This window comes from Equus quagga, chromosome 13 (genome assembly GCF_021613505.1).
Source record: "Equus quagga isolate Etosha38 chromosome 13, UCLA_HA_Equagga_1.0, whole genome shotgun sequence".
Lineage (NCBI taxonomy): Eukaryota > Metazoa > Chordata > Mammalia > Perissodactyla > Equidae > Equus > Equus quagga.
The window spans coordinates 50,971,605-50,996,485 of NC_060279.1; the positions used below are offsets into that span (position 1 = coordinate 50,971,605).

A 24,881-nucleotide genomic window follows, 5' to 3' on the forward strand; every position below is an offset into this window, starting at 1 on the left:
CCGTGCGGGCAGGAGCTCCCGAGGCCCCCGCTGCCAGGCAACTGTGTGTCACTGCTCAGCTGAGGCGATCAGCCTTTGATGCTTTCAACATCAAGCATCAGAGCTCTTCTTCATCCTGAGAAGGAAGGTGGGGTTAGCGAGCCAGGGCAAACAGCTCAAGGGAGACCGCAGCCTCCCTTTGTCGGGCCCCCACTTTCATGTGGGGGGCCGTACATTCCGACCACGGCACGGGGACAGGCAGCTCATCGCGCTGAGGCGGCGGCCAGCGCGGGTCCTCAGTGGGGAGGCGGTGACAGCCTCAGCGCTCGGGGCCTCGTGGGGAGCCGCAACACAGACCAAGCCAGGAGGAAGGGGCTGCTGCAGGCCTTCTGCCGTCACCGTTGTCACTGTCACTGTGGGGGCTGACCAGGGAAGTTTTCAGCTCTGGCCAGTCCAACCGGTCTGGCCTCCCTTCCCAACAAGGACAGCCCTGTTTGTGTCTCTGCTCCTCTGGGCAAGTTTACTTGGTAAAGAAGGGAATAAAAGGCAGGCAAGGGGGCCGACTGCCGGGGCTTCTGCCATCACCTCTGGTGAGTGGAGCCAGATGTCCTGGGTTCGAATCCAGTCCTGCTCCCTATTAGCTATCTGACTCCGAGCAATCATTGCATCTTTCTCTGGCTTAGTTTCCTCCTCTAGAAAATGGGTGTGGTATTAGTATCAACTCTCTGGGGTTTTGGTGACGATCCAGTGGAGTAAATATGCGTACAATGCTCCCCACTCTGCCTGGGCTCCACAAACACCAGCGATCATGGAAAACCGCCATTCGATATTCATTTGAACACAGTCCAGAAATCCTCAATATTGTAAAAGCAGCTTCAAGAGATGACTGCTTGTTCCAACAGTGGAAATAACTTTTATTAAGCAAAATAGTGATTTCAAAAAAATTAATACAGCTTAGCCAATGTTTCCATCCATCCCAAGTGAGTATTGAACACTTTGTAGTTCTGAGGGATGTGCTCCTTTCCTTGGAATGACCTACACTGGGACTCAGTTCTTGGGAGCTCAAAATCTCCGGATAAGGCATGGTCTGGGAACTGGTTGGTGCGGGCTGGGCTTGGAGAAGGAGACAGGAGTTACGTCAGTGGCGAAAATCAAGCCAGACATCAGAGGTCCTTCAGTCCAGGGAGAAAGTGGTGGTCAGAGGGAGGACGTGGGCGAGGCAGGAGGTGCCACCAGACTGTGAGGTCCACGCAGGCCATTGTCTGCCATCTAAGAGGGCTGGGGAGGCCTGGAGGGAGATGGGGCAACTGCTGAGGCGAGCTTGACCTTGGGCTTGAAATAATGTGCCCTCCAGTGTGCTTAATGGTGTCTGTGAAATTTGGAGGGCCTAGGTATTTGCAGGAGGTCATTGCAGAGGGTTGGGTGACAGCAGATGGCCTGAGGCTGGCTGGCAGAGGGGTAGGAGAAGTAGGATTGCCACAGGGGACCTTGGTCTCCTCCTCTTGTGAGCCCTGGTGGCACTGGGGTGTGGGCTCTGAGGTCCACACCACAAGAGTGGTGGCCGGAAGGGTCCCTGGGGCCCTGTGAGTAGGAAAATCCTGTAACTACCATCTGAGATGATCAAGTCATTCAATCAACGATATGTATCGCATATCAACTATGTGTAAGGAGGTGTGCCAGGTGCTGGAGATAGTTTTCTCTAGAACCAGGATTGTCACCAGTCTCCCGCCCCAAGCTTTAGTAGGCCCAATAGCACGAGGGAAGCAGCTCAAAGTGCAGATTCCAGGGCTCCACCCAAGAGATTCTGATCTGGTGAGTCGAGCTCGGGGCCTGGGCATTTGCAGTTTGAACAAGTACAAATTTTGCCTACTGAGGCCAACGAGCCACCGTGTGTCTGTTTGTGTGTCCATCCATCTAGCTATCATTTACCGAGCACCGCTAGGTGCCAAGCACTGGGCTGCGTGCTGGGGATTGGAAGAAGGCCTGGCCCTTGCTGGCCAGTTGCTTGTGGCTATTGGAAAGGGTCAGGCTCAATAATCATAACCATTCCCACCATTTCAAATGCTATAATCTTTAAAAAGATTGTTTTTAAAAAATCTAAAATAAGCAATAGAAATACATTCTATGTCCACCAGCCTATTAGGTCCAGTTGTTGTACAGAGGTTACAATGGCCAAAACAACACTTACTATGAACCAGACAGTTTTCTTTCTTTTTTTTAAAGATCGGCCCTGAGCTAACATCTGTTGCCAATCTTTTTTTCCCTCTTCTTCTCCCCAAAGCCTCCCAGTACATGGTTGTATACTATAGTTGTGGGTGCCTCTGGCTGTGCTGTGTGGGACACCACCTCAGCATGGCCTGATGAGCGGTGCCATGTCCGCGCCCAGGATCTGAACAGGTGAAACCCTGGGCCGCCGAAGCAGAGTGCGCGAACTTAACCACTCAGCCAGGGGCCGGCCCCCAGACACTTTTCTAAGTGCTGTGCATATTGTATGTGAACGTTAGTCTTTGCAGCAACGTTATGAGGCTGATGTCACAAGCATTCCCATTTTACAGATGAGAACACTGAGACACAGGGAGCGTCTCTTACCAAGGTCTTGCGGCTAGGAAGCGGTGAGCCATGTGGTGAGCCACGCTGTGAGCCAGGTGGTCTAATTCCAGAGGGTGCTCGCTCAGATGTTACACTGCTTCCCAACCCCACACGCTGTCACTGCAGTTTTGAGGCTGACAAATGCTGCCTTACACCTAGTTATCCTGAGACTGGATTTACACAGCCAGAGGGGAAAAGATCTTGTGTTTTGACTTGTATTTTAAAGAACATAGGACATCTTTATTTTTGGGGTGCCGCAGTGAGAGTGAGAGGGTGTGCCTGAGTGACAGAAGGCTTAACTTCACAAATAGCAAGTCCAAAGGTTTAACTTCACACACAGCTGAAAATCTCAACTCAGAAAAATGCATTTGGATTGGCAAAACTTACAGTGTGATAATATCAAAATGTCGGCCAATGTGTGGGGAAAGAGCTTCTTCCATACGCTGCTAGGAGATACGGGAATTGGCTCAACCACCTTGGGGGGCAATTTGGCAAAATCTAGTAACATTTCAAGTGTGTGTGACCTATGATTGGGCAAATCTACTTCTAAATACGTCTACGTGTGCCCAAGGAGATCAAAAAAGATGTTATCACAACACCGGGAAAACTGGAAACAACCTAAATATCTACCAGTAAGGAGTACAGGCGAAAAAAGAAGGTTCCAACCCATGGAACCCCTCCAGAAAGATCTCAGCTTACTATTTCAAACCCGTGGCTGAGAAACCAAGCCATGCTAAAGAGGTGGTGTCGCCTAATGGTTAGAAACACAGGTTCTGACCCAGACTGCCGATCATGAATCTTGGCTCCTTCCATGACTCACAGTGTGATCTTCGGCAACTTTCTCAATCTCTTTGTGCCTTAGTTTCCTCGTCTATGAAATGGGAGTGGTCCTAGTACCACCTTGTTCACGCGAATCTCCTAGAATGGTGTCTGTCACGAGTGTTTGTGGCATAGTGATGCTGCAGAGCCTCCCTAAATGTGAGATGGGGTGAGACGATGATGACGACGATGATGACGATGACGATGATGATGACAGTGATGATGATGATTGCCTATGCCTTGGGTCTGTCTCAGGTATTAACTGGAAAAGTAAAAACAAACAACAAATACAATGACTAAAGCTCAGAGAAATGAACTTGGCATGTATGAATTGTCAAAGATTTGATCCTTACTTACAAACTAGAGAAGCTCAACTTATAGTCAGGAAAATGGCTAGAGAAACGATTGGTGGTGGCCTCTGATAAAGAGGAAGGGGCAATAAAGATACAGAGTCTTAAGGGTTCAGAACAGCAGCATCGATGCTTATTAGGGGTAAATATGGTGGCCACACATTCACACGGCCACGGTGAAACTAACAAAAGCTTAATCCTTTGGGGGCAGAGATGGTGTCACGGGGCACTTCCATTCTGGCTGCAATGCCAATATCTTTTGTCATCCTGAGAGTCTGAAATGTTGTTCAGGATTTTCCCACAGTGAGGAGAATGTTTTTATTCCAGTCCCCAGTGGACCGGTTGGATTCAACAGAAACGCTGCTCCCTCCGCAAACTGTGCACGCCAGTATCCCAGCGCCAGCTCTTCCTCAGGGACGTGGCTACTACTCTCTGCCGCCTAGCTTACTGCCCCCGGGGGTCCTGAGGACCAGCCAAGGTCGGGGGGGGGGTCCTCGAAATTTAGCAATTAACAATTTGTCTCATAAAACATATGAGGACTTAGCGGTGAAGAGATTGCATTTATTTTACAGAAACTTGCCCAGGTTTCCTCCTCCACGATAAATGACAGATTCTCTGAAGTATTAAACAAATCCCGCTCCTCCAGTGCCGGCACCGGGGCCTCTGCTCTGCCGTGAAGCAATTTTCATTTCAGTGGAAGAGGCAGCAGTCAGGTTCTAAACTGCTGCGGAAGGATTCCAGGGCATCTGCTGGGATCCCAAAGAAGCCACCGGGCTCTGTTTACCAACACAATTAAACTCGACCATTCCCAGCTGCAGGACAAATATAACCTCATCTACTTAACGTCAGCCGATTAAGTCATCGGGGCTGCAGAGCGCAAACAGATGTTAATAACCAACCTCTACGTGAGTCCTTTGAGCGGAGGGCAATATCGTGGCAGCTTCTTCAGCTTTAAGGCGGAAAAGTTCACACCTTCCTGACTTTGCCATAAAACATTGCAACATTACAACTTTTCAACCATATCTAAAAGGCCAATTTAGGTTTATTCCCATCCGCGTTGATGGCCACGGTTCAGCAGGTGAAAACGGGTAATGGCTGCGGTCCGGCTCTGGGCGGATGCCAGCACAGATGTGTTCAGTCAAATGACTAATTGAAAACCTTAGACAAAATCAGCAGCCTGGCCATTTTGCCTGCATAATAAAACAGTGCTGATAAAGGCTAGGGGAGAAAAAAATCCACCCATCTCATCATCAGTGCCATTAACAATCATGAGAAAAGATGAAAACAACGCATGGTTTATTCTGCAAATGAAGGCATATAACTAGATGGTTTCCCAGGGGCCCATTACCCATTTTAATAATACATCAAGGAGACTGAGCAAACAGTTTGTATGTGCAAACCAAACAGAGCAAACTATTTACAGTTACCGCATACAGAGACAGCTCCCAGCACTCCGGATTTAACAAATTTATAAAGGTACATAACATGATAGCTATTAGCAAAATTAAAAGAGAACCATTACAGACTCACAGTCTGCTGTGCTTGCTCGCCAGTTGAGAAGGAACGCCAACACCGACGTTCAATTCAGAAGAATACCCCCCCCCCCGACCTTTTTTTTTCTTTCCTCCAAGAGAGCAGCCTGACTTGGACTCAAATTATGTGCATGAATAATAAAATACCATCTAATTAAAAACTGTGGTTAAATATGCAAAAATTAATGGTAATGGGATTGTGCAACACCTCGGAGTATAGGCACTCTGTGAATTACTCACAGGAGCTCCTTCGCCCAACCCGAATGGGGGGAACGGAAGCGACTTGGAACACTCTGGGTCCTGGTGCCCCACGGTGCCCTGTGATGTCCCTCACAACCAGGGCATCGAATGGCCAACCTGGGTGGAAGGTGGCCCTGCCAGACCATCCTCTTCCAGTTCTTGGATGTGGCAGAAATGCAAAGGATTGGTGTGGGCCTTGCACAAAAGGCTGGGTGCACCAGGGGACCAGGACAGGGGCTTGTCATCTCAAACTAAGAAGGACCTGTTCACAAAATGATGTTGGCTGGACAAACAGATCCCTGGTAAGAGAAAACAGGGGGACAGTGCTACTTTGGGACACATTTAAGAGTGTTTCCCTTCAAGCTGTCCAGAGCCATCTTACTTTCCCAGGCCCCGCACAAGGTTCTGCCAGCATTCTGGATTGTACAAACCATTTTGGAGAAGACCCCGCATGCCAGCACTATTGCCTGGGACAAGGGCAGCTACTGGCACTTCTCCCCTGTGGGCAACCCGCTTGTCTCCCTTGCAGTCTGGGAAGGCTTCATTATGTCATCAGTACAAGCTCCTGGCCACACTCTCCTCAGCCCTGTTTCAAGAGGCCACTGGTCTCCTTTCTGCTTTTAAGCTCCTTTGACACTTGACCAGTGAGCGCTTCGGGCCTGAGTTGGCCTCTGCCTGACGTTAGTTTTAGACACGGGAGACTCCCCATCGCCTCTGCTTGGAACTTCTGAATCTCCACGCCCCACCTACCCCTGCCCCTGTCTCCGTCTTCACATTTCTTCGAGGCTGGTGATTCAGCTTGAGGACAATTGTTGACAAACTGAGTGACAGCATCTTTTAAGAAGAGAACTTGATCTTGGTGCAGCAGACAACTTCAAAATCGCTCAATGTGGTTCCCACTTTTGCCTTTTCTTCTGTTGAAATGGCGTCTGACACGCAGAAGAGTGAGCGTTTCTTTGGGGAGGGATTTCTCAATGCGATGAGCCTGGTGGAAGACCTCTCTCAGCGCCTTCCTGAGCACGCCCGTGTCATCCTGCTTATGAGAAGGGTTTCTTGGCAAGTCAGTAGGTATTTGAGCTAATTGATGTTTCTCAACAACCCTCTACACCGGGCTGGATCCTCCGCTGTGCACAAGAACAACCATTGTGACGTGGGCCGAGTGCGAATTTTGTTCAGTGCTAGCTGACTGTAACCATTTCTGAGATCCGTATTGTAATGTTTGGGGCTTGTGAGGAAAAGGCGAACTGGATTTGCCTTTTTTCCTCTTTTTTTCTTTGTCCTGTTGAAGAAGTCTGGCTTTCTCCCTTCCTGTCTCATAGTTCGACCTGACTTGCTCAGTCAGCAGTCGAGTTTTAACGGTGGAAAGACTGTGGTAAGGATTTCTAGTGTTTGACACGGCGAAAGTACAAACGTGGACAGGCTGAGGCTTCTTAAAGTCCCAGGGCAAAGCACACTTAGGTTTGGGATCCAGAAAAGGCTTGGGGCCAATATATATGTTCCTTACTGATAGATTGATCGGTCATTTACACTTCCCAAGTGAGTGGTATTTGGGAATTCGGTTGAGTGTACAATGCTAATGCCATTCAGACTGGAGCTTTGCTGCTTGCTGGTTGTGTGACCTTGGGCAAGTTCCTGCACCTCTCTGAGCTTCAGTTTACTCATCTACAAGTGGAGATAATTATAATGTCTCCCTCATAGGGTTCTTGTGTTGATTGAATGAGACAGTGTACATAAAGCAGTTAGCACAATACTAAGCTCATAGTAAATAGTCAATGCATAGTAGCTATGCTATATAACACCGACAGCAACACAACAGCAATTATAATAACTGCTAGAGCTCATCTTCATAAAATCACTTAAAACTGTGTAGGAAAAATAGAGATAAAAAGTTAGGGGTCAAGAAGCTTTGAAACAAAAGGAGAAATAGATGGACTGGGAATAAACATAATAATTAGCATAGTGTTTTATAGTTTTTCAAAGTGTTTCGATGTACAGTTATCCAGAGTATCTAACAGTTAAGATACTTTCGATAGCAAGAAGTGGATTGCTCAACTATTGATGGCTTAAAAGTTTAGGACTTTTTTGGTTTTGGTGAGGAAGATTGGCCCTGAGCTAACATCTGTTGCCAATCTTCCTCTTTTTGCTTGAGGAAGATTGTCACTGACCTAACAGCTGTGCCAGTCTTCCTCTATTTCGTATGTGGGACGCTGCCTAAGCATGGCCTGATGAGTAGTGCATAGGTCCACACCCAGGATCCCAACTGGCAAACCCTGGGCTGCTAAAGTGGAGCACATGAATTTAACCACTACACCACCGGGCTGGCCCTGAAAGTTTAGGACATTTGTTGTCCTGCATAGCAAGAAGCCCAGAGGTTTCCAGGGGTGGGTGTTTAGCAGTTCCTTGATTTCAGGGTTGCTTTCCCTGCAAATCTTTTGGCTTTCCCTTATGGCTCCAAGATGGCTGCCCCAGCTCCAGCTTTCACATCCCCTTTCTTAAAAATCTTACCCAAAAGAAGGAAGGCTTGGGGGCATGGGACGAGGTTGATTTTCTCCTTACTCACATCTCACGGAGGAAGTCTTTTCCCGGGCTTCTCTGCAGACTTCTCATTATAACTCATTTACCATAACTGGGTCACACATTCATCTCTAAAGCAATCACAGGCAATGGAGAATGGGATTATCATATTTGGCTTTGACCAATGATGACTCATTCGCTAGAGTTGGGTCCACGTTTCCTAAGCACATTGCCATTGGGAACCCAAACAGCCTTCTGCTATCAGGACAAAAAGTGAAGGAGCAGCCTAGAATGTCTGTCAAACCCTGTGTTGGGACATGTTATTACAATCATTTGACAGATAGGGAAACTGAGGCTCAGATAGGTTAAGTAAATTTTTCAAGGCACATGCAACTTGTAAGTGATAGAACCAGGGCTAGAAGCCAGATGTTTGGGCTCATGATTTAGAGTCCATTCCGTACAGTCAACTATAAGGTGATATTAAATTTGAAACTCCAAGCTTACTGGCAGACAAAGTAAAAAAGCCAAGAAGATGAACTTGTAGTATATCTCCTGATCTGATCAAAAAGAGCCGTATCAGGAGAGAAACGTTTTTCCTGGCCCTAAACTCTTGGAGGAATTTTATGGCATGGATTCTTACCTAGGGACATAACAAAATGGATAATGTCAAAAATGATGACTGGCAAATACTGTGCCACCATGAAACAGAACAGTGGTTTTAAACGTTTTGTTTTCTGGTAAGATATACGTGCATGTCATGCTCTCATGGCTGAACCTGGGTTTTGACTAACCTTAAAAAATTTGGCAGGGAAGTGAATCTCATAGTACTGGAACAGATCAAGACTAATAATAGTACATTGGGAACGATTACTTAGTACATTTTTTGGCATAGATAAGTTGGGCTTTGGGTTATGTGCAATTCCTGGTATATCATAACCACATCCTTTTCTCTCCCACTCAAAAAGGCAAATGAGTGAGGGAGACCGTTGTTGAATTACTTTGAACTGACTCATTTATATATAAAAGAGTCAATCACGCAGAAAACTTTCTCGGCTATCACTGGTTTAATTGTTATGCCTTATTCCACATACTACAATCGCAAGGTAGACGCAAGCCCCTGCCCCCTGATGCCAGCTCAATAGTCAGGCAAACAGTGAGCAAATTCACCTCCATAAGGAGGCGCTTAGCTAAAGACAGAACTCTGACCCTCCCTGCTGTTTGCCAAGTCAGTGTTCTTACCTGAAATAAATTTGCACACTATCTCGATCGCTGGAACATATTCTACTGGAGAAAGACGGTGCTTGCTTTCTCACGGTGCTTGCTTTCTCACGGGCTACTGTTCAAAAAGTCCTGCAGTCGCCCGCTGGCCTTCCTCCTCACCCACCTCTTCAAGTCTGGACGACCTTTACTCGCTCATTCAGAGAGGCATTGGCCGGTGTGGAGAGAGCACACACAGAACCCAGAGCCACCTGCGGTCACCGCGGAAACGCCATTGTTGGGCCTCTCTCTTCATTACCTGGGAGAGCCTCTGATCCAGGCGCAGCGTGATCTGGGGATTTGGTTTATGGGTGAGCACAGACACATACCTTATTTTAAAGAAGATCGCATGTTTGTTCATCATGGAGGAAAGGAAGTTCTTTCTGCTGTGGAAATGCCATCCTATGCAGTGAAGCGTTGGCCAGTCTGGTGATGGAAATAGAGTAATTGTTTAAATTTCTTTTTTAATAATAACTATTTCATTTCTTGAAGAAGATGTTGTCTGTAAACAAGTTTAGGGAAATGTCTTATTGATTAAGGAGAACCCCTTATGCTGAGAAACTTGAAATTTTCCTAAAAGTCCCAATGTATAAAAGGCAATAGATTAGTTACAAAGTGGGAAAATACAAGGAACTTTATCCAACTATTTTGTAGTTATTTATTGAGCACCTGCTGTGTGCCTGGTACTCAGCTCAGTCTTGTAGGTGATGCAGAGAGGAGTAAGACCTAGGAGATGGAAGGAGATGGAACTTAAGTGGTTCCATCTTCAGGGCTCACAAACTCAAGTGCTTGTGAGGGCCAGCATAATGCACGATGCAGGCCAGTGAAGATGGCGACTAACTGGAGATCCAGGCCCCACCCAAAGGGGTGGATGCTACGCAGCTCCCATGATGATTGCATCTGGGAATGCTGGCCCAATGCAGCTAGATCGTCCCATTTTATAAGACTAATGGAAATCAAAGATTTTATGTAAACTCTCTGTCTACTTTTCACTGTTAATACCATTTAAATAAAATAAAAACTGAGGGAAAAATAAAGCTGACACAGTTTGCTGTTTTCCCTGAATCAATTTGTTGGTTTGGCAGCATAAAAGCTCAGGTCTTAATGGCGTTCATTTTCTGTCCATTTTGTCTCGTGAAGAAATTAATTACACCTTATGTCAGCCAAAAATACCTTTGGGTCTTTAAATCCCTTTTTTCTCTCTTTTTTAAGATGAAAGTATTTCTGCCTAATTGACCAGCATCTGCCATTGTGAGATGCCCGCCCTCATGAGGGATGTTGCGCTGTGGTGTGAGGGCTGTCAGTACATTTCAGCTCGATTTCAGCCACCATTTAAGAATTCCTTTTCTTCCCATCACGTGGGAGTGAGCCTAATGGTTGAAACCTGAGGACAGAGGGGAAGGCTGAGAGAAGAGAAGAGAGAAGCAGAGAGAGAGAGAATAAGACTGCTGGAGGCTGGGAATATGCAAGAGGCTGAAACTGATAGCAAATTAATTCTTATTCTTTTCATTCATGCATTCGTTCATTCACTGATGTTTATTGAGCATCTACTATGTGTCAATCTTTATTTTAGGAATGGATATATTGGGTGAATGGAACAGACAGAGTCTCTGCTCTTGTGAAACTTACATTCCAGCAAGGGTGTGGAAGGGATGGAATATGAACAAGTAAACAGAGTCATTTGAAATGAAGTAAGTGCTAATGAATTAAATAAAGCAGAGTAGTGAGATAAGACCAGAGTTTACGTTAGTGGGAGTGGTCAGGGAAGACTCCGAGAAGAAGTTTGAGCTGAAACCTGAACAACGACAAGAAGCCAGTTATGCAAAGATCTGCTGGGAGGTGGTAAGGGGTACAGGGAGGTGATGTTCAAGGGACAACCTTGAATTACAGGTTGGGTCAGTTATTCCCATTTCAGAGTATTTTTCTGGTCTGTTTGGTTACCATTTGGTATTAATATGTCTTTCTAATTGGCATGTCTTTCTGTTAGTAACATCTTTAGAATACTTGCTAGCCTGTCTTTTTAACAAAGAGAGAGCAGACCTCAAGCCCCGAATCTTGAGCAAGCAATAATAGCTGGCTAGAATTGATAGTGTTATTTCATTTGTTCTCTCTTTATTTTCATAGTTTCTTTCCAGTTTACCATTTTGCAGTAGTGGTATACAATTCCCTTTTTGAAAGAACCTAGTTAAGTGAAAAGAATGAATCAAATTTAAAGACAAATATTAAACAATTTAAAGACAAATTAAACAATATCATAGGACTTTCCAGAATTAGGATGACAGAGTGTTTTTCTTCTCCCTTCTCTTTTTAAGAATCACTTCCAAATATCGAGCGGAATGAGAAACCAAGTAGTCTCCACCTCTACTGAAGCTAGAAGCCATCTGTGATGCCTAACCATAATATGTTAAAATGGAAAGCAGATAGAGAAGTTGATGGAGAAGAGAGAACCAAGTTAGAATGAAGATGAGGTGCTGCAGTAAAAATATGTGGATTAAGTGAAAGCCTTTGTGCCCGAACAGTGGGCTCCCACCTGCCATGCACTTTCTTTGCCTAGCTCCCAGAATGCACCATTGGGCTGATAACCCATAAGTTGGAGGTGAAGAGGTGGACAATCCCTTTCTGGAGAACCTGGAATCAGAGAAAATACTAAGGAACACACTAAAAAGCTGTTTTTCCATCTGATTACCCATCAGTCAACAAGGTCTCTCAGGTAAATGGAACCTCCAGTCAATTATTTTGAGGGTGTTGCATTCCTAAGTATAAACTGGCTGCAAAGGATTCACCGATTTTAAAAGAAAACCTCCACTAAGAAAGACAGAGACCAAACAAGAAATCAGAAGTGAAGAAATTTTGAAATAGAGATAATGCAAGGAATAAGAGAAAATGCCACAATATTATAATTAATATTCACAGAGAGATGAAAATGTCTTGCATGCATGGAGCAAGAGCAGGTTACTATTGCTTTTAAGTTTCAATCAAAGAACAAACAAGAAAGAACTCTATGAACTCAAAGTAGGGTTGAAGAAATAATAAATGAAATTTAAGGATTAGAGGTATGGTTGAAGAAATTACCTCAGTAAATAAACAAAAAGACTAAAAGATAGAAAGAAAATATTTTAAAAGTTATAAGATCTGGCTGTGAAGTCTGATGTCTGACTAGCCAACCTTCTAGAAAGAAAGAATAGGGAAAACATAAAATGGAGGAATGAAATTTATCCGGAAATAACATAAGGACGAATTCCAGAACTGAAGGACAAGAGTTTTCTCATGTGGGTTGAGAAGACCCACTCAGAGTTGAGCACAGTGAATTTTAAGAGGCTCCCCTAAGGCTTGTCAGCATGGTATTCCAGAACACCAAAGACAGAGGACCCAAAAACTTTTTGAGAGAAAACAAGACATCATGTCACACAGAAAGGACTGGGAGGAATGACAGAATTGGATTGTTAACACTGGGAGAGAGAAGCTACAGTCTTTAACACACTGAGTGATGATGCATTTACAACCTAGAATTTTATATCCAGCCAAAATATCAAGTGTTGGGGTAGAATCAAGACGTCTCACAGACAGAACACTTACCTCCCAGGGACCCTTCCCCAGGAAGTGATTAGAGGGTGTGCTTCATCAAAGAAGGAAATTCTGGATCCAGGAAACAAATCTAACACTTGAAAAAAGCAAAGAGAATTCCAGGATAAGGTAATATTAACAGCCGTACATCAGTCCTAAAGGGCAAGTGGTCCAGAGGGGAGCAGGGGGACAGAGGGGTCCAGGAGGAGGGTCTCCAGGAGAAAAAAATTAAACCAACAGATGATCTGATATATTCACACATGGATGATTCTATTAAGAAGCTATTGGAGGAAATGGGAAGAAATTTAAATAGAAATTTTTTAAAAAACTAAGAAAATGAAAGAGTGAAACAGACGTTCTAAGAAAAGATACATTTTCCAAAAGAGAAGCGTAATTATGACACTCTGCTAGACTTAACAGTGAAGGATATTGGTATTGTCAAAATAATGAAGACATTGGGGGTCAGTCCTGTGGCTTAGTGGTTGGATTCGCACACTCTGCTTAAGTGGCTTGGGGTTTGACGGTTCGGATCCTGGTGCAGACCTATATACCACTCACTGAGCCACGCTGTGGCAGTGGCCCACATACAAAAAATAGGCAAAGATTGGCACAGATGTTAGCTCAGCGACAGTCTTCCTCACACAGACACACACAAAATAATAACAGTAATAATAATGAAAACATTGGATACTGCTTTACCTGGGAAATTTTATATGATCCTGTTGAGAAGATCTGAGGGAGAGAGGGCAGGGCAGGGGCATGTGTGTGTTTGAGAGAAAGAAAGCCAAATCCTTTTTTACCAAAGTAGAAAGGCAGTATAAAAAGCCTAAAATTAATGAATCAAGAGATAGCAGTATCATCATATTATCTGTTAGAAATGCGGAGGTTAACACCTGAAGAAACCCCCAAAAGAATTAAAAGTGATGCTTCTGGAGAGGTGGAATGGGGTAAATAGCAAAAAATGTTTTCATTATAGACCTTTTACCATTATTTGACTATTTCAATTACGTGCCTATATTACTTTGATAAACTTATACTAGGCTTAAAGTAAGAGAAATAACAGCATAGGTATTTCAAAATAGTGTAGAAACTTCTCATTGTCCTCAACCATCCCTATCTCTTTCTTCTTCTGAAAGAGAGCCCCAGTTTTTCACTGGACATTTGTCCACCTAGAATAAAGTCCCTTGCAGCTAAATATGGCCATGTGACTAAATTCTGGCCAACCGATTGCAAGCAGAAGTAGTATATCCAATTTCTGAGATGTGTCCTTAAAGGAAGTGGCCCTGTTTTTGGTACCTCCTACTTCCTGCTGGAGCTCCAGGAGCCATGATGGTTTTGGAATGGGCTACACAGGGCAGAGGAACAACGTAGAGGGGGCCTGGGTTTTTATTACTGTGCCATGCCCTGGATTGATGACTTCCAGACTCCTGGAAATGCTGTAGACATTCGTTGTATTTTTTTAAAAACCATTGTTACTTTGGGGCTGTTGAATACAGACAAATTTAAACCCAACTAATGCACTGGGGCCTGTCAAAAGCCATAGCAGAGGTGTGAGAATAACTGGATTTGGGGAACGCTGACCTGGAGTGCAGGAGTGAGAAGACAGGAGAGGGACAGGAAGGCAGCAGGGCAGAGCCCTTTCTTGGGGAGCAAGAGGAGTCATTTAAGCGGAAGGCTGGTGCTTTATAATCTGGGAAGCCTCATTCAAGAAGGTAAGGTGGCATTCAAGGGAGGAACTGCTCATTAAGGGTCCGTCAGTGTGACTCACCCTCACGGTGCTTTAGGGGCTCAGTCCTGACCCGGAAGTTACCTGCGGTCTCAAAGGATTCCTGCTGGGTACCCATATGACTCTCCTAACGATGGTGGCCACTGACTGAGCCAGGCATGCTGCATCCTCTCACTGCATCCTCAGACAACCAGCCATATGATGTTAGCACGTCTATTAACATTCCTATTTCACAGAAGAGGAAACTAAGATTCCAAGAGGTCGTGCAAGTCCCCAAGGTCATACAGGGAGAATGACTGTCTGGCTGAGCTTCAAGACCCGAGGCAGACGGTAAAGTGCTGAATCTGAGCTTCGAACAAAGGAAGAAGAGAAAATCCTAGCTTGATGGAGAAGCAAGTGTTTGAGCTGGGTCCTAAACGGTCTGAAAGGTGAAGTTGAAAATAAGAAGAATTCTAAGTCTTTGGAACAGTGTAAACAAAAGGATGGAGCCTGGAAAACACCAGGCTGGCTTGGGAAACTGGGAGTGAATGAATCTAGCTGGAGGAGAGAGTGTGGTGACGTCCTGGGGGATGAGGCTGGAAATGCAGGGTGGGTACCAGGTTGCAGCAGCCTCGAGGGCAGGTTAGAGGTATATTTTGGGTGAGTGTCAGGGAAGGTTTGTCTGTCTGCTTGATTCCTTTTGTTTTTTATTAAACCCATCAGATGCCTGCAGAATATTTAGATGGAATGTGGATGCTCCTCCATGAGCATGTATGAAGGCCACCCGTCCAGTGGCCTGCTTGGCCCCATCCCATCATGGCCCCATTCTGGCCCTGGTGGCAGGATGACCAAGGGGGCCGCTGGGATGTTTCCACTCCTGCCTTAGAGAATCCATCCCTCTAGGAAATGCTTCCCGGCAGATTAATGCTCAGATGGTGCAAGGACTCACCAAATACGTATATATTATAAAAATGTTTTCATGAATTCATCACCATTTTATTTGTCATGAAATTTTCCCTCCTGTCCATTTCCTGGCGGGTAGGACAAACAGTGTGAGAACTGGAACCAGGTTCTGGGAGGGGCTTTTATTGCCCCGAAATCGGGAAAGGGTGCGTCTGGTCCCTACATTACCTCAGGCTGTGCAGCCGCGACCCATCTCTGGAGCAATTTTACTGAAGCCTCTTCCCTCTTGGTTGCCAGCTTCCATCTGGGCAACGGCAGGTGGTTGGACAGAAGCTTTAATTGCACTTAAAGAATTAAAAGATGAGCTAGGCAGAAAACGATGGAACTGGCCCAGGGAGAGGTCCGTGCTGGTGCTGGGGGCAGGGGAGTGAAGCCTCTGATTGTGTCTACACCAGACTGGCTGCCTGGTGCGCTGCAGACAGGGGAGCCTCAGATGGGGCATGCTGAGAATGAGAATCCCCCTGTGGCCCTTGGGGTGCCCCAATCCTTCAACAGTCCCTTTTCTTCAGTATCCAGATAAAAAGGCTTGAGCATCCACCACTGAGAAAAGGCCGGGCTCTCACCGAGAGGTCTGAGGACTCCTGACGATGGCGCCCTGTTTCTCTCACTCTGAAGTCACGTGCCTCGCTGGAGCCTCTCTCGGCCATCTGCTGTTGCGTCCTTCGTCCTTCTCCCGGCTCAGCACTGTTCCCGTCACCCTCCAAAGTGCCATCACCCCATCCGCCGTGAGAAGCAAACCCTACTGCACGTTTCAGAATAGCAGGAGGCAGGCCCACTCTTAACATTTGGACGTTCTGGGACACCAATGGAGGCCCACTTACCGGAAGTCTAAGTATTTAAAAGTTTTAAATAAAAAAATATTGAAAACATTCTATCCATCTACCTTGACAAATGGAACTTTGCAACCATCTGAAGGCCCGCTTGGAATTTAGAATTCTCGGCTCCTCAGAGTTAGTCCTGCAGCTTGCTCCCTGGGAGGGGCCTCTTGCTCACGTGTGTGGACCCACGCACCCGGTCTCTGTCCACACTCCCCACACCTAGCCTGGGCATGTGCACACTGTGGTACAGTTAACCCTTGGAGAGCAGTTCTGAGTGACCCTGGGACTTGGCTTGGGTGACCTGGATGGAAAGACTCCACTATGGGAGTCAACTCTAGGCCAGTGGTCAGCAAATGATGGCCTGTGGGCAATTCCAGACCGTGGCCTATTTCTGTATGGCCTGCCAAGCCAAGGACAGTTTTTAAATGACTGAAAAATCACAAAAGAATAGTATTTTGTGACTTGTGAAAATGCTGTGAGACTCAGATTTTGGTGTCCATCACTAAAGTCTTATTGGAATCCAGCTCTGCTCATTCCTTTCCATGTCGTCCTCAGCTGCCTTGGCGCCTCTGCGGTGGGCTCCGAATCTGCAGCGGAGACTGGCTGTTTGGCGAAGGCTCAAAGACTCACTGACTGGCCTTTGCAGAGACACAGTTTGCGTCACTTGCGGTCCTTCACTATGCAGCATCGTTGATTCTCTCTAGAGCAGCCCAGGCAGCCTCACCGTTAAAATTTTTAAGAACTGTGGTAAAATAAACATAACCAAATTTACCATCTTAGCCACTTTTTAGGTCTACAGTTCAGTGACAATAAGTACATTCGCATTGTTGTGCAGCCACCACACCACCCATCTCTGTAACTTTTCCATCTCCCCAAAAGGAAACTCTGTCCCCATTAAACACTGACTCTCCCTTCCCTCTCCCCCTCAGGCCCTGGAAACCACCGTTCTGCTTTCTGTCTCTATGAATTTCGCTGCTCTAGGAGCCTCATCTATGTGCTATCACACAGTATTTGTCCTTCCGTGACTGGCTTTTTTCACTCACATAGTGTCCTCCAGTTTCATCCATGCCACAGCATGTGGCAGCATTTCCTTCCTTTCTAAGGCTGAATAATATTCCATTGTTTGTGTATACCACGTTTTGTTTATCTGCTCATCCATAGGCACTGGGCTGCTTTCAACTTTCGGCCATCATGAATAACGCTGCTATGAACGTGGGTGTATAAATGCCTTCTCGGGACCCTGTTTTCAGTTGTTTGGGGTACATACCCAGAAGTAGAACTACTGGATCATATGGTAATTCTACGTTTAATTCTTAAGGAACCGCTACACAGTTTTCCAAAGTGATAGGACCATTTAACATTTCACACCCCCACCAACAACAGGCAGGCTTACTTTCTGAAACCAAAAAAGCTCATGGAGGTATTTCAGGACAAAAGTGCTACCCATCTTTTAAAAAAAATCTAATCTCTTTAAAGCAGTAGTTTTTGACCCTGAGAATCATCTAGGGAGCTTTTAAAAAATTACTAATGTGTGTGTGTGTGTGTGTGTATGTGTGTGTTGGGGGAAAGGGCACTTCAGACTAATGAAACCAGAATCCCTGGGGTAGAGTCTGGCACAGGTATTCTTTCCATCACCCAAGTCTTTCCCCAGAGCAGCCTGGGTCAAGAGCCACTGCCCTTGGACAACCAGCTTGCCCTGCAGCCAGCTTTTAAAATAACTCATCTTTCCTCTTGCTTCATGTGCCTTTCTGAGAACCCAGCTCCAGGAAGCAATAGACATGTCCCTGGACTCATGAGTGGTGTTGGGCATGGAGGTGGTGACACATGGCTTCCTGGTGTGATAGCGGGTGTGTTGGAGACAGACGCCATCTGGAGTAGCGGGGGTGATGGCTGGGATTGGGCTGGCCACACCCTGTCCCTTCAGTACCTTCCCCTTTTCAGGGACATCTCTAGGGCCACTCTATCCCAGCCTCCCTCTGGGGGCATACCTCCCTGCCCCCACCACACACACACACACACACTAAGCTGGTGAGGCTGGAGTCATCCTCTCCATCCCTAACCAGTCCCAGGTTCTGAATATTTCTCTCTCAAGTAGTATTAAAATAAACAACAGCGTTAGAGTCAGATAAGAGACAGGCAGAAAAGACTTATTTTTACACTTTTCCCCTTGAATCCAAATAGCCATTTTATTCTGCAATGGTAATTTCAGGAGCACCGTTCAGCTTGGTTATCTTCTGAGAGAGGCACAGACGTCAAGAGAGATTTTAAACAGTGCTTTGGTGAAATATATTGAGGAAAGCCCACAGTATGTGCTTAAATGATCTAGAAGGATGAAGACTGGGCAGGATTTTTTTTTCTTCTAAGCATGGCCCTTGTAGGTTTAATTGTAAAGTATAATTACTTCAAGACATCATAATTTGTTGTGTACAGTATAAATCAGCAGAACTCCGTGGAATCATGTTTTTAATGTAGACCCCAAATAAAATGTTCTTTTATGACACAGCAGATGTTTCTTAATTCTCTAGCGCCATGCATTGGGGTATTAAGATTATTCCTCGGCATTTTATTATGAATAACATACTTGCTCCATCATTAAGTGAGCCATTAAAGACACAAACAAGCGTTTATGCCCTGGTTTTCAACAGCTGCTGGTGGCCCACTATGTGATAATCCAGCTTTCAGCGAATATTCTTCAGCTCCAAGAAATAAATACATTTAACAGGGCAACCTCAGGTCAGTCCGCAGCTTCTGGGATCTTGGCCTGGGGAAATTCTTGAGGCGGGAAAATGGACTGAAGGGGTGTGCTTTGGGCAAGTTGTTTTGAGACTCCCTGTTTCCTTGAGAAAGTGTGCGTATATGTGTGCACATGCATGCACGTGTGTGTGAGTTTCTTTAAAATAAAAGACCAAAATTTAAAAGAAAAAAAAAAAAGGAAGAGAGAGACCATGCCTTGGAGAGGGTGCGGGCTTTCCCCTTCCTAATGGAGTGGGACAACATTCTTACAAATCCTACAACCTGTGCTTTGAAGAAAATCGGCTGAGTCGGGTGTTATGCCGCAGACAAAAGGAGGTGGAGGACAGTGTAGGTCACGGGCTGTTCAGTCACTATGGAATCTGAGCGGATGTGACCCCTCTGTGACAATGTCCCCAAGGTGTACGGGGAGGAGCCTCACGTCTATAACGCGGATGGGAGCCAGAGAAGCGTTCCTCTCCCCTCCTTGGACTTCCTAAAGATAACAACCGCGGGCAGCTGAGGAGCAGAGCGGGAGAGAGGCTGGGATCGGAAATACTGAGGCCTTATTATCCTTGGCTCACCCGGTCCTCGCTTCCTGTGCCAAAGGCAGCCCGAACGGTGCGAAACTTTACAGTGCTGATGTATACAACGACATCCTCCTACAAGCAGATGCTAGAAGAAGAAGAAAAAGAGGGGCCCTGATGGAAATTTGTATTAAATCCATGCCACCTCACCCCGGGGACACTTGGGACACTGAATGAAAGAAACAGAAGGTGGGACTGATTTCCAAGTCTGGTCAATTCCAGGTCTATTACAAGATGTGTCATCAGCCGGAGATAGGAGGAAGAGGTCCAATTTATATACCGAACCTGGTACCCTGGACCTTTAATGGATATGATTCCTCAGTACCTGGGTAATATTATTGTAATATTCTAACTCTAAAGGTTCTGGGGGAAAGGACGCTAGGACACTTGGGTGACATATTAAGTACTTTGTCCTAAATGATGAAAGATACAGCAGAGAATGTCTGTAGGAAGGCTTTTCGTCATTGTCATTTGTTCCTTTTCTTTAAATAGTGTGTAGTCATAAATTTTCTCTTTTTTTGGTTGCTGATGAGGGTTTATTTTCTTTTTGTGTTCTATTTCATTTTGTAGTTGGATGTACCATTGTTCTGGAGCTGCTGAAAAAAGAGGAGGGGAGCAGGAGGCAGGAACCACATTGTGAGCGAACTTGGCAAAGGGAGAGTTCAGAGGCGACTTTCCCGTCCGGCACCGCATCTGAGGTCTGCATTCTCCAGCCTCATCGGATCTTCCATGGTCCCAACTGAAATATGCCTGTGCCCTGATGGAACCACAAATGGAGCCAATGTGGCCTTTTCATTTTTTTTTTCTGCTTACCTGATTGGAAAGTGACATTTGATATTACTTTTCCATTAGGTTAATTACAACTCTAATAAGATTTTATTGTGCCCTTGGTGACATCACTTTGGAAACATCACTCAATTGGGCGGCCCGTTTTCCCCTGAATGATTGTACAAAATAAACACGCAAGCCTTCTTTTTATAGCTATAGACTGTATCTCTATACACTCACGCACACTCACACACACACACACACACACACGAGCATTTTTAGCCACGTCAGAAAGGAAACAGAGCTGCCAACTTCACGGCGTTCTACAGGATCTTGAATTAATATTAGTCTATTAAAAAGACCTGTAATCAGAAGAAAAAACTTAGCCCGATTCACACAGCAAATACATTTTCACAGTTGTTTTGGACAAATGCCCTCAGCGAGTATGTTTAAAGTCATGTACAACAGGAATATGTTATCACAAGTAACCATGTTTTAATAAACACTTCATCTTTTTGTACTGCTTTCTTTTCATCACAATAATAGAAATATAACACCATATATCACTGTAAAACACATTTCTACATAAATGCTGATAAGCACAAAATATTTTTCATCATTTACATTTTAACTGTAATAATATATGGCAGGATTAAAGCTGCATCCATCATGTGTCTAACTAACCTTGCTGTAATGAATTTTTAAATGTAATGATTTCTGTCGCAAAGTAAAATCGTACATAATGTCTAGTGACACAGTACGCTGGTGGATGGGTGGTTTTAAAATGTAAATGCAACTTCATTTTTAATTAGATTTATAAACTTCACCACCTTCACCAGCAGCCAGCCCTCCGCCCCCTGCCGCCCCCTCCCCCCGGGGTTATTTAAAGCAAGAAATACAAGAGGCATGAAGATGGGAAGTACCACCAAACAGCTACTCCTTGAGTTATTTAAAATCACTTGCTTGTTGGAAATTCTGTGAATTCGGTGTGTGTGTACTTACATGTGTTTGAGAAGAGCGAGGCGCCCAATAGAAACAAAAGCTTATGGAAATCATAGGGGGGAAAAGCTTTCTAGGCCGTCTAGGGGGGCTTCACTACTTGGGGTACCCTCTTGATGACAGTGTCCGGCATCAGATCTGGGGTGGGGGGCACCAAGGGCGCGTGCTGTGAGAATGTGGGTCAAGGACAAACACATTCCTCTCTCAGCTTGAAATAACAAATAAGCCGACTCACCAGAGAAGAATCATTAAAAATAATTTGCACAAGCTTTCGGTTGTGTGAGCTCTTTTTTGATACAATATTTCCTCCCGTGATTATCACTGCGGACATGTCCCAGCCATATGGAAGCGGGCTGGGCTGGGAGCTTCCGCAATACCTGAGTGGTTAATTAAGAGCCGTTGCCCGGCCACGAGAAGCAGGTTTGAAATCCCTCTTCAGTCTCCGACAATGAGTAGCTTTTTTAGCAGCAGAAGTCACCAGGGACAGCCAGAAGCGAGGGTAATTATTTGAGATAACATACAGCTGAAAAGAGTGTGTGTGAGTGCAGAGCGGGGCGGGGGGCGCGGGGGGAGCAATGTGCAGTTGAAAGAAGGGCAACAGTAGAGAAAAGTCTATAATAAAAAGGTCAACATCTCCTATTTTTCTGTACAGTGTCGACAGTCTGTAATGCCTTTTTAGCATGAATGACAACGGATTCTGTCTTCTTTTTTTTAAAAAGGGAATATCTTATTTTGTATTCAAACTTTGCAATTGTGAGTTCAGGCCTGCCAGCTCAATCTGAATAAGCTATTCTCACTTTATCAGGGTTTGCTGAACTGACTTTGATTGCATTGTTGCAAAATAGCAGTAATTTTTCCATTAACCCATACAAACCCTCAGCGAGCAGGAGAACAAAGAAATAGCAGAGGGATGAAAGCCATGAGCGCCGGGAGGAAAGCCAGGAGTTTCCTAAATGGTTCTAAATGCGACTACACACACCAGCTTCTTAGGCTGGCCGGGGCTTGTCGGGGAGGCCATTTTAGGCCCCATTTGGGGTCCTCTGGTGTCTGAGTCTCCACGGGCATCCTTCGTCCTCTCTGCCAAATTCTATTGTTTCCTCTGTGTTAGCAGGGTCTGGGAAGCCCAGGGCTGGCTTTCGCTCCCTTCAGAGGGACCACGTTTTATGCTGTATCTTTCCTGTGCCGGGGACCTCGGTCTTCTTCTAGGACTCAACTCAGGAACTCTCAAAGCCCTTCAGAACCCAAGATATCCGAACACGGAGGGGCCTTCCTTTTCTCCAAGGAAGAGGCCAGCAGGCAAGCGGGAAAGCCAGCACCTCTGGCAACTGGAAATGAGCACAGAACCCCAAAACCCTTGTATATGACATTTTGGCATGTCCCGCCTCACCCCCATGGTTCTGGGGGGCCAAGTGCAGCGGATAGATTTCTGGTGTCCAGGTTGCCAGGTGAGGTCATGGTTTTACACAAATGGAGCTGCATTTGCTTGTTGTTTCCATGATGGGAGGCAACTGAGGGCAAGCAGGGACTCCCACCCTCTCCTCCGCCAGCAGGAGGTCTGTTTGGAAGCATCAGACCCAGCTGAGATGCTACGGTCCTGCAGAAAATCCCAAAGTCAGGATGTTGATGGCTAAGTTGATGAAAATCAAAGCATGAGGTTTTTTTTTTTAATTTGAAATGCCCAGAAGTTAAGCTCCTCTCTGGCATTTGGCTGTCTGCTATGGAACTGGGCAAAGAGCTGAGGTCTGCAACAGCTTTGATCTCCCAGCCCCACAAAAAACCCAAGTCAAGGAGTGGCGGTTTCCCTCCGAATCAGAGACTCAGCTTTGTTTAGGAACTGCCCAATATGTTAATTATCTCTTTTACCTCCGCCGCATGATACTGTCAAACCGTACTCCAGTCTTTAAAAAATAAAAGCGAACACCGTGCGCCCGCTGTACCCCGCTCCCACAATATCCAGTCCCTGACAATGCCTGAGCTGTCAGATGAGAGGCGGCGTCACTGGAATAAAGGTGGGCAGATGTGTGATAATGAGACAGAAGCGTGCAGATGCTAATAGAACTCACCAGAACAGGCCTGCCTTAGTTAGACGGGTCCAGGTAGCAGCTGCCGAGTGTCAGGACGCCCGCGTGCTACTTTCTCTTGATTCTCATTTAAGAGCTGCTTCGCGCGCGGCTGTCTGTCAGTGAACTTTTCCCTCTCAGGAGCTCCAACCCCTAGGTGATCAGTCACATTTCGACATAACTAGATGTCAAAAGAAGTTTAAGTTGTATGACGAACTGTGATGCAGTCAGTGCCAGCCTCCGGCCTTGGAGGCGGCTTCTTAATGATCTGCCTGGAAACTCTGGCGCCTATTCCTGCGTTTTGTTTTCTTATTAAAATACTGGCTAAGTCTTTGTCAATATCCATGTCAGCAACTGTGAGCTCAAGACAATATTATCCCCAGCATAATTTAATTTTAAATGTGGAACTCAGACCCAAGCTGGCCGGGTAGTGGAAGGTTTGTGTTGAGCAAACAGGAGTTCCCTCCAAATGGTCCATTTTAGCATCCTTAATTAAAATGAGGTCCTCTGGGGATTGATCGTCCACCCCAGTTGGGACCCTGGTGGTCAGAGGGGAATCTCTGGGCTATGTGAGGGGTGTCCCTGTGGGCTGTTCCTGAATCAGGAGTGTGGGAGTGGAGCTGAGAGTCGTAGATTGGGCTGAGGAGAAAGTGATTCTGACCCACAAAAGGCAGGAAGCAGAAATAACCCGAGAATTGTCATCTCACATGCCAGCGAAACCTTTGAACCGCAGTATGAACTTTATCAGGTCCTTATCAGCCTGGGTGAGCTGTGAGCTCCCTGGGATGTGTGTGTGGTGATGAGCTGGAGGGGCGTTTAACCTCAGGTTTTGAGGGGCAGCTGGGTATAGGTGACACCCGCCATCACGCAGGCAGGGAGCCCGTCAGCTCTTGCCCCTCTCTGTGAAGCAGGCAGTTCTTGGAGTGTTTAATTGGGTCGGGTCAGTTTGTTCTCTAAATATTTTCATCTTCTCCTGCCACTGTTTACATTTCCATTGGGAAAATAAATACTGCATGTCGCTTCTGCCTGCTATATTTTCTTAGAGATTTTAATCCCGATTCTTCATGAAAGGTTTGCACACACACACCCCCTCCAACTGTGGTGTGAAGGCACCCCGGTTCATGAAACGCTTTTCTTTCTGCTCTTCAGAGAGTGAAAGGATGTTCTAGGGAAACCTAATGCTGTGTTGACACAGGGAAGCATTTGGAGGAATCTCAGGTTTTTCCATCGGAGAACCAGCCAGAATAATCTGGAATGTTCTAAGCCACCCCCATTCCCTTTTTCACCTCTCCACACCCCCATCTCACGACCACTGCCTCCCCCCGTAGAGTTCTTCCTTCAACATGGTGCAGTCCGGCTGCTTTGCGCTTGTATTCTCTCACAGGAAACAAGCCCTCTCCTCCTGGA

At 45.8% G+C, this 24,881-nt stretch overlaps 2 long non-coding RNA genes across 3 annotated transcripts; one reads left to right on the plus strand and one right to left on the minus strand.

The window, feature by feature from the left end:
* Window positions 1-8,087: 8,087 nt before the first annotated feature.
* Window positions 8,088-10,039, minus strand: LOC124249310 (uncharacterized). Its single transcript, XR_006891353.1, has 3 exons — window positions 9,950-10,039; window positions 9,263-9,706; window positions 8,088-8,154 (listed from the first exon to the last, which is right to left on the minus strand). It is a non-coding gene; the product is annotated as an uncharacterized LOC124249310 (long non-coding RNA).
* On the plus strand, window positions 9,488-18,774 carry LOC124249309 (uncharacterized). Of its 2 annotated transcripts, none has more exons than XR_006891352.1 (3): window positions 9,488-9,591; window positions 10,854-10,971; window positions 11,593-18,774. It is a non-coding gene; the product is annotated as an uncharacterized LOC124249309 (long non-coding RNA). The 2 variants fall into 2 exon arrangements; XR_006891351.1 differs by lacking the exon at window positions 9,488-9,591 and adding an exon at window positions 9,614-9,723.
* The last annotated feature ends 6,107 nt before the right edge of the window (window positions 18,775-24,881 follow it).